Source organism: Bos indicus x Bos taurus, unplaced genomic scaffold (genome assembly GCF_003369695.1).
Source record: "Bos indicus x Bos taurus breed Angus x Brahman F1 hybrid unplaced genomic scaffold, Bos_hybrid_MaternalHap_v2.0 tig00002696_arrow_arrow_obj, whole genome shotgun sequence".
Classification (NCBI taxonomy): Eukaryota; Metazoa; Chordata; class Mammalia; order Artiodactyla; family Bovidae; genus Bos; species Bos indicus x Bos taurus.
Genome location: NW_020867561.1, coordinates 12,419 through 21,471, shown reverse-complemented (window position 1 = coordinate 21,471; position 9,053 = coordinate 12,419). Strand labels below are relative to the sequence as shown.

Here is a 9,053-nt window from a genome sequence, read left to right as displayed (position 1 = left end):
CGCAGGCATGCCGGGCCGGCTGCTCCGGGTCCAGGGTCCCGGGTCCCGGAAGCCCCGTGGTCCCCCGGCCGGGCCAGGCGGGTGCTGGCCGGGGGTGGCGGTGTGCGGGGGCGGGAGCGGCGTCGGCCGGCCAACGGCCGCCGGGACTCCGGTCGCGGGTCGTGCAGCTCAAGTGCAGCGCGCGCTCCGTGGAGAGCTGCGGCCGGCTGGGCCGAGCGGCAGGTCGGAGCGAAGGCAGGCGCAGCGCAGGGCTCTTAGGGCGCCCGGCGGCAGCCGCCCCCGTCTACGGCCATACCACCCTGAACGCGCCCGATCTCGTCTGATCTCGGAAGCTAAGCAGGGTCGGGCCTGGTTAGTACTTGGATGGGAGACCGCCTGGGAATACCGGGTGCTGTAGGCTTTCTTTTCTTTTCTTTCTTTTCTTTTTTTTTTTTTTTTTTGCCTCCCCTCTCCTTTAGCGCCCGCCCCCCACCCCCGCAAGCCCCACCTGCCGCTGGCCCCTCGCACCCCACCGCGCTCAGAGCGGTCGCCTGCCTTCCAGCCCCTCCCGGGGTGGGTGGCCGGGGCCCCGACTCCCGCTGCAGACCTGGGTTGCCTCCGGGCGGCCCGCGAGCCCCTCCGCATTCGGCTTCCAGGAAACCAGAGGACCGGCGAGGGCGGGGGTGGAGGGGTGCTCTCTGTCTGGGGCTCCCTTGGCAGGCCTCAGGCACTTCTGGGCGGGGCCCCGGCCCCAGCCCCCGCCGCAGCAGCCGCACCCCCGGCCCGTCCCCAGCCCCACCCCTCGACGCATCCTCGCAGGCAACCGCTGGGTCTCCCGCAGGCGCGCGCGCACAACACTCACACACACACACACACACACACACAAAAACAGTCACGCACACACACACACACAACCCCACCCCACCCACCGCCGCCGAGAAAGGTCAAGAGCCGGAGACCACAGGTAAGGGAGACGGAGAAAGAGGGAGAGAGAGAGACAGACAGCAAGAGGACCACACAGACTTCCAAACCCCCGGCCGCCACACCCTGTCCCCTCCATTCTGGGTTCCCCCCGGCCCCCAGTCGACCAGACCCCACCGTCGCCCACCGACACACTCACACCACGCACACTCTCCCGCACTCACCCTCTGGCCTGGGGGCGGGGGCTGGGTCTCGCCGTAGGTGGCCAAGCCGAAGGGGACCTTTGAGACCTCGGATGCGAGGAAGTCCGGGGGTCCCCACGGGTGATTGCCAGCCCCAGGGCACTGCGTCCAGCCGGGGCCCGCCGGCCCAAGGCTGACGCCCCCTCCCTTAGGGAAGCTGCTTCTGCCGCACGGCCTCTCTCTGAGGTGTGTCACGGTCTGTGCCAGTGTGTCTATCTCGGAGCGGATGCCATCCCCTGTCCCCTGTCCGTCTCCCGTCTCTCCGCTCTCGTCGTCTCTCTGTCAGTCCTCGGTGTCTCCTCTCTCTGTCTCTCCCTCCCCGTGTGTGCCTGCGCGCTCGTGTCTGTCTGTCTGTCTGTCTCTGTCTGCATCTGCCTCGCGCCGTCTTGGGGAGTGGTCTCTGAACCTTCATCTCTTTCTGTCTCTGTCTCTCCTGACCCCCGGCCTCCCACGGGTGCTATGGCTGTGGCCCTGGCTGCCGCGCTTGCGCCGGCCGGCTGTCTCCCGTGGCGTGGGTGCCTGCGAGTGTCTGTGTGTCTGTCCGTGTGCCTGCACGTCGCTCGTCTGCTCCCTCCGGAAGGTCCTGTGCTTGGAGGGCGGCGTGGGGGCAAGGGGGGCCTCGGGAGGGCGAAGGGGGGGCGGGGCGGGGACGAGCTCTTGGTTCACCGCGCTGGTGGCTCCAGGTGGCTTTGGGCACCGGGCAGGTGCCGGGCAGGATGGGCGCTCAGGGCCACGGCTGGGCTGCGCACAGGCCCGCAGGAGGCTCAGAGGACCGCGGCCCCAGCGGGCCCCGAAGCCAGAGAGCTCCGGGGCCACGTGGCCACTAGCAGCGAAGCCTTGGTGGGGGGGGGGGGGGGGGGGGGTGGGGGTGGGGGGGTGGGGGGGGGGGGGCGGGGGGGGGGGGGGGGGGGGTGGCGGAGGGGGAGTTGGCGAGGGGGCGGGTCGCCCTCCGATCGGGCCGGGCCTGGAGGGTCCCAGGGTGGGAGAAGCGCAAGACCCCTCCGCCCCGCCTAACCCCTCCGCCCCCCTCAACCCACCCGCCACCAGCACCCCCACCCCATCCCCACCCCAACACCAACGCCCATACCGCCCGCAAGGCATGCCGGGCCGGCTGCTTCCGGGTCAGGGTCCCGGGTCCCGGAAGCCGCCCCCGTGGTCCCCCCCGGTGCGGGCCAGGCCGGGTGTCTGGCCGGGGGTGGCGGATGTGCGGGGGGCGGAGCGGCGGTCGGCCGGAGCCACGACGGCCGCGCGGGACTTTCCGGTCGCGGGTCGTGCAGCTCAAGTGCAGCGCGCGCTCCGTGGAGAGCTGCGGCCGGCTGGGCCGAGCGGCAGGTCGGAGCGAAAGGCAGGGCGCAGCGCAGGGGCTCTTAGGGCGCCCGGCGGCAGCCGCCCCCGTCTACGGCCATACCACACCTGAACGCGCCCGATCTCGTCTGATCTCGGAAGCTAAGCGGTCGGGCCTGGTTAGTACTTGGATGGGAGACCGCCTGGGAATACCGGGTGCTGTAGGCTTTTCTTTTCTTTTCTTTTCTTTTCTTTTTTTTTTTTTTTTGCTCCCCTCTCCTTTAAGCGCCGCCCCCCACCCCCGCAAGCCCCACCTGCCGCTGGCCCCCTCGCACCCCACCGCGCTCAGAGCGGTCGCCTGCCTTCCAGCCCCTCCCGGGGTGGGTGGCCGGGCCCCCGACTCCCGCTGCAGACCTGGGTTTGCTCCGGGCGGCCCGCGAGCCCCTCCGCATTCGGCTTCCAGGAAACCAGAGGACCGGCGAGGGCGGGGGTGGAGGGGGTGCTCTCTGTCTGGGGCTCCCTTGGCAGGCCTCAGGCACTTCTGGGCGGGGCCCCGGCCCAGCCCCCGCCGCAGCCGCAGCCCCCGGCCCGTCCCCAGCCCCACCCCTCGACGCATCCTCGCAGGCAACCGCTGGGTCTCCCGCAGGCGCGCGCGCACAACACTCACACACACACACACACACACAAACAGTCACGCACACACACACACACAACCCCACCGCCGCCGAGAAAGGTCAAGAGCCGGAGACCACAGGTAAGGGAGACGGAGAAAGAGGGAGAGAGAGAGACAGACAGCAAGAGGACCACACAGACTTCCAAACCCCCGGCCGCCACACCCTGTCCCCTCCATTCTGGGTTCCCCCCGGCCCCCAGTCGACCAGACCCCACCGTCGCCCACCGACACACTCACACGCACACTCTCCCGCACTCACCCTCTGGCCTGGGGGCGGGGGCTGGGTCTCGCCGTAGGTGGCCAAGCCGAAGGGGACCTTTGAGACCTCGGATGCGAGGAAGTCCGGGGGTCCCCACGGGTGATTGCCAGCCCCAGGGCACTGCGTCCAGCCGGGGCCCGCCGGCCCAAGGCTGACGCCCCCTCCCTTAGGGAAGCTGCTTCTGCCGCACGGCCTCTCTCTGAGGTGTGTCACGGTCTGTGCCAGTGTGTCTATCTCGGAGCGGATGCCATCCCCTGTCCCCTGTCCGTCTCCCGCTCTCCGTCTCTCTGTCAGTCGCTCGGTGTCTCCCTCTCTCTGTCTCTCCCTCCCCGTGTGTGCCTGCGCGCTCGTGTCTGTCTGTCTGTCTGTCTCTGTCTGCATCTGCCTCGCGCCGTCTTGGGAGTGTGTCTCTGAACCTTCATCTCTTTCTGTCTCTGTCTCTCCTGACCCCCGGCCTCCCACGGGTGCTATGGCTGTGGCCCTGGCTGCCGCGCTTGCGCCGGCCGGCTGTCTCCCGTGGCGTGGGTGCCTGCGAGTGTCTGTGTGTCTGTCCGTGTGCCTGCACGTCGCTCGTCTGCTCCCTCCGGAAGGTCCTGTGCTTGGAGGGCGGCGTGGGGGCAAGGGGGGCCTCGGGAGGGCGAAGGGGCGGGGCGGGGCGGACGAGCTCTTGGTTCACCGCGCTGGTGGCTCCAGGTGGCTTTGGGCACCGGGCAGGTGCCGGGCAGGATGGGCGCTCAGGGCCACGGCTGGGCTGCGCACAGGCCCGCAGGAGGCTCAGAGGACCGCGGGCCCCAGCGGGCCCCGAAGCCAGAGAGCTCCGGGGCCACGTGGCCCTGAGCAGCGAAGGCCTTGGTGGGGGGGTGGGGGTGGGGGGTGGGGTGGGGGGGGGTGGGGGGGAGGCGGGGCGGGGAGGGGGGAGAGGTGGCGGAGGGGGGCGGCGGCCTCCGAGCGGGGCCGGGCCTGGAGGGTCCCAGGGTGGGAGAGCGCCAAGACCTCCGCCCCGCCTCACCCCTCCGCGCCCCTCACCCCACACCACCCCACCCCACCCCACCCCACCCCACGCCCGATCCGCCGCAGGCATGCCGGGCCGGCTGCTCCGGGTCCAGGGTCCCGGGTCCCGGAAGCCCCGTGGTCCCCCGGGCCGGGCCAGGCGGGTGCTGGCCGGGGGTGGCGGTGTGCGGGGGGCGGAGCGGCGTCGGCCGGCCACACGGCCGCCGGGACTCCGGTCGCGGGTCGTGCAGCTCAAGTGCAGCGCGCGCTCCGTGGAGAGCTGCGGCCGGCTGGGCCGAGCGGCAGGTCGGAGCGAAAGGCAGGCGCAGCGCAGGGCTCTTAGGGCGCCCGGCGGCAGCCGCCCCCGTCTACGGCCATACCACCCTGAACGCGCCCGATCTCGTCTGATCTCGGAAGCTAAGCAGGGTCGGGCCTGGTTAGTACTTGGATGGGAGACCGCCTGGGAATACCGGGTGCTGTAGGCTTTTCTTTTCTTTTCTTTTCTTTTTCTTTTTTTTTTTTTTGCCTCCCCTCTCCTTTAGCGCCCGCCCCCCACCCCCGCAAGCCCCACCTGCCGCTGGCCCCTCGCACCCCACCGCGCTCAGAGCGGTCGCCTGCCTTCCAGCCCCTCCCGGGGTGGGTGGCCGGGGCCCCGACTCCCGCTGCAGACCTGGGTTGCCTCCGGGCGGCCCGCGAGCCCCTCCGCATTCGGCTTCCAGGAAACCAGAGGACCGGCGAGGGCGGGGGTGGAGGGGGTGCTCTCTGTCTGGGGCTCCCTTGGCAGGCCTCAGGCACTTCTGGGCGGGGCCCCGGCCCCAGCCCCCGCCGCAGCCGCAGCCCCCGGCCCGTCCCCAGCCCCACCCCTCGACGCATCCTCGCAGGCAACCGCTGGGTCTCCCGCAGGCGCGCGCGCACAACACTCACACACACACACACACACAAAACAGTCACGCACACACACACACACAACCCCACCGCCGCCGAGAAAGGTCAAGAGCCGGAGACCACAGGTAAGGGAGACGGAGAAAGAGGGAGAGAGAGAGACAGACAGCAAGAGGACCACACAGACTTCCAAACCCCCGGCCGCCACACCCTGTCCCCTCCATTCTGGGTTCCCCCCGGCCCCCAGTCGACCAGACCCCACCGTCGCCCACCGACACACTCACACGCACACTCTCCCGCACTCACCCTCTGGCCTGGGGGCGGGGGCTGGGTCTCGCCGTAGGTGGCCAAGCCGAAGGGGACCTTTGAGACCTCGGATGCGAGGAAGTCCGGGGGTCCCCACGGGTGATTGCCAGCCCCAGGGCACTGCGTCCAGCCGGGGCCCGCCGGCCCAAGGCTGACGCCCCCTCCCTTAGGGAAGCTGCTTCTGCCGCACGGCCTCTCTCTGAGGTGTGTCACGGTCTGTGCCAGTGTGTCTATCTCGGAGCGGATGCCATCCCCTGTCCCCTGTCCGTCTCCCGCTCTCCGTCTCTCTGTCAGTCGCTCGGTGTCTCCCTCTCTCTGTCTCTCCCTCCCCGTGTGTGCCTGCGCGCTCGTGTCTGTCTGTCTGTCTGTCTCTGTCTGCATCTGCCTCGCGCCGTCTTGGGAGTGTGTCTCTGAACCTTCATCTCTTTCTGTCTCTGTCTCTCCTGACCCCCGGCCTCCCACGGGTGCTATGGCTGTGGCCCTGGCTGCCGCGCTTGCGCCGGCCGGCTGTCTCCCGTGGCGTGGGTGCCTGCGAGTGTCTGTGTGTCTGTCCGTGTGCCTGCACGTCGCTCGTCTGCTCCCTCCGGAAGGTCCTGTGCTTGGAGGGCGGCGTGGGGGCAAGGGGGGCCTCGGGAGGGCGAAGGGGCGGGGCGGGGCGGACGAGCTCTTGGTTCACCGCGCTGGTGGCTCCAGGTGGCTTTGGGCACCGGGCAGGTGCCGGGCAGGATGGGCGCTCAGGGCCACGGCTGGGCTGCGCACAGGCCCGCAGGAGGCTCAGAGGACCGCGGGCCCCAGCGGGCCCCGAAGCCAGAGAGCTCCGGGGCCACGTGGCCCTGAGCAGCGAAGGCCTTGGTGGGGGGGTGGGGGTGGGGGTGGGGTGGGGGGGGTGGGGGGGAGGCGGGGCGGGGAGGGGGGAGAGGTGGCGGAGGGGGGCGGCGGCCTCCGAGCGGGGCCGGGCCTGGAGGGTCCCAGGGTGGGAGAGCGCCAAGACCTCCGCCCCGCCTCACCCCTCCGCGCCCCTCACCCCACACCACCCCACCCCACCCCACCCCACCCCACGCCCGATCCGCCGCAGGCATGCCGGGCCGGCTGCTCCGGGTCCAGGGTCCCGGGTCCCGGAAGCCCCGTGGTCCCCCGGGCCGGGCCAGGCGGGTGCTGGCCGGGGGTGGCGGTGTGCGGGGGGCGGAGCGGCGTCGGCCGGCCACACGGCCGCCGGGACTCCGGTCGCGGGTCGTGCAGCTCAAGTGCAGCGCGCGCTCCGTGGAGAGCTGCGGCCGGCTGGGCCGAGCGGCAGGTCGGAGCGAAAGGCAGGCGCAGCGCAGGGCTCTTAGGGCGCCCGGCGGCAGCCGCCCCCGTCTACGGCCATACCACCCTGAACGCGCCCGATCTCGTCTGATCTCGGAAGCTAAGCAGGGTCGGGCCTGGTTAGTACTTGGATGGGAGACCGCCTGGGAATACCGGGTGCTGTAGGCTTTTCTTTTCTTTTCTTTTCTTTTCTTTTTTTTTTTTTTTGCCTCCCCTCTCCTTTAGCGCCCGCCCCCCACCCCCGCAAGCCCCACCTGCCGCTGGCCCCTCGCACCCCACCGCGCTCAGAGCGGTCGCCTGCCTTCCAGCCCCTCCCGGGGTGGGTGGCCGGGGCCCCGACTCCCGCTGCAGACCTGGGTTGCCTCCGGGCGGCCCGCGAGCCCCTCCGCATTCGGCTTCCAGGAAACCAGAGGACCGGCGAGGGCGGGGGTGGAGGGGGTGCTCTCTGTCTGGGGCTCCCTTGGCAGGCCTCAGGCACTTCTGGGCGGGGCCCCGGCCCCAGCCCCCGCCGCAGCCGCAGCCCCCGGCCCGTCCCCAGCCCCACCCCTCGACGCATCCTCGCAGGCAACCGCTGGGTCTCCCGCAGGCGCGCGCGCACAACACTCACACACACACACACACACAAAACAGTCACGCACACACACACACACAACCCCACCGCCGCCGAGAAAGGTCAAGAGCCGGAGACCACAGGTAAGGGAGACGGAGAAAGAGGGAGAGAGAGAGACAGACAGCAAGAGGACCACACAGACTTCCAAACCCCCGGCCGCCACACCCTGTCCCCTCCATTCTGGGTTCCCCCCGGCCCCCAGTCGACCAGACCCCACCGTCGCCCACCGACACACTCACACGCACACTCTCCCGCACTCACCCTCTGGCCTGGGGGCGGGGGCTGGGTCTCGCCGTAGGTGGCCAAGCCGAAGGGGACCTTTGAGACCTCGGATGCGAGGAAGTCCGGGGGTCCCCACGGGTGATTGCCAGCCCCAGGGCACTGCGTCCAGCCGGGGCCCGCCGGCCCAAGGCTGACGCCCCCTCCCTTAGGGAAGCTGCTTCTGCCGCACGGCCTCTCTCTGAGGTGTGTCACGGTCTGTGCCAGTGTGTCTATCTCGGAGCGGATGCCATCCCCTGTCCCCTGTCCGTCTCCCGCTCTCCGTCTCTCTGTCAGTCGCTCGGTGTCTCCCTCTCTCTGTCTCTCCCTCCCCGTGTGTGCCTGCGCGCTCGTGTCTGTCTGTCTGTCTGTCTCTGTCTGCATCTGCCTCGCGCCGTCTTGGGAGTGTGTCTCTGAACCTTCATCTCTTTCTGTCTCTGTCTCTCCTGACCCCCGGCCTCCCACGGGTGCTATGGCTGTGGCCCTGGCTGCCGCGCTTGCGCCGGCCGGCTGTCTCCCGTGGCGTGGGTGCCTGCGAGTGTCTGTGTGTCTGTCCGTGTGCCTGCACGTCGCTCGTCTGCTCCCTCCGGAAGGTCCTGTGCTTGGAGGGCGGCGTGGGGGCAAGGGGGGCCTCGGGAGGGCGAAGGGGCGGGGCGGGGCGGACGAGCTCTTGGTTCACCGCGCTGGTGGCTCCAGGTGGCTTTGGGCACCGGGCAGGTGCCGGGCAGGATGGGCGCTCAGGGCCACGGCTGGGCTGCGCACAGGCCCGCAGGAGGCTCAGAGGACCGCGGGCCCCAGCGGGCCCCGAAGCCAGAGAGCTCCGGGGCCACGTGGCCCTGAGCAGCGAAGGCCTTGGTGGGGGGGTGGGGGTGGGGGGTGGGGTGGGGGGGGTGGGGGGGAGGCGGGGCGGGGAGGGGGGAGAGGTGGCGGAGGGGGGCGGCGGCCTCCGAGCGGGGCCGGGCCTGGAGGGTCCCAGGGTGGGAGAGCGCCAAGACCTCCGCCCCGCCTCACCCCTCCGCGCCCCTCACCCCACCCACCCACCCCACCCCACCCCACCCCACCCCACGCCCGATCCGCCGCAGGCATGCCGGGCCGGCTGCTCCGGGTCCAGGGTCCCGGGTCCCGGAAGCCCCGTGGTCCCCCGGGCCGGGCCAGGCGGGTGCTGGCCGGGGGTGGCGGTGTGCGGGGGGCGGAGCGGCGTCGGCCGGCCACACGGCCGCCGGGACTCCGGTCGCGGGTCGTGCAGCTCAAGTGCAGCGCGCGCTCCGTGGAGAGCTGCGGCCGGCTGGGCCGAGCGGCAGGTCGGAGCGAAAGGCAGGCGCAGCGCAGGGCTCTTAGGGCGCC

The 9,053-nt window shown here is 71.2% G+C and overlaps 4 non-coding genes across 4 annotated transcripts; all 4 read left to right on the top strand.

The window, feature by feature from the left end:
* Positions 1–281: 281 nt before the first annotated feature.
* Positions 282–400, top strand: LOC113888871. Its single transcript, XR_003510076.1, has one exon. It is a non-coding gene; the product is annotated as a 5S ribosomal RNA (ribosomal RNA).
* A 2,136-nt stretch (positions 401–2,536) lies between these two features.
* Positions 2,537–2,654, top strand: LOC113888872. Its single transcript, XR_003510077.1, has one exon. It is a non-coding gene; the product is annotated as a 5S ribosomal RNA (ribosomal RNA).
* Positions 2,655–4,714: 2,060 nt separating this feature from the next.
* LOC113888870 lies at positions 4,715–4,833 on the top strand. The gene has a single exon (XR_003510075.1). It is a non-coding gene; the product is annotated as a 5S ribosomal RNA (ribosomal RNA).
* Positions 4,834–6,890: 2,057 nt separating this feature from the next.
* LOC113888869 lies at positions 6,891–7,009 on the top strand. Its single transcript, XR_003510074.1, has one exon. It is a non-coding gene; the product is annotated as a 5S ribosomal RNA (ribosomal RNA).
* The last annotated feature ends 2,044 nt before the right edge of the window (positions 7,010–9,053 follow it).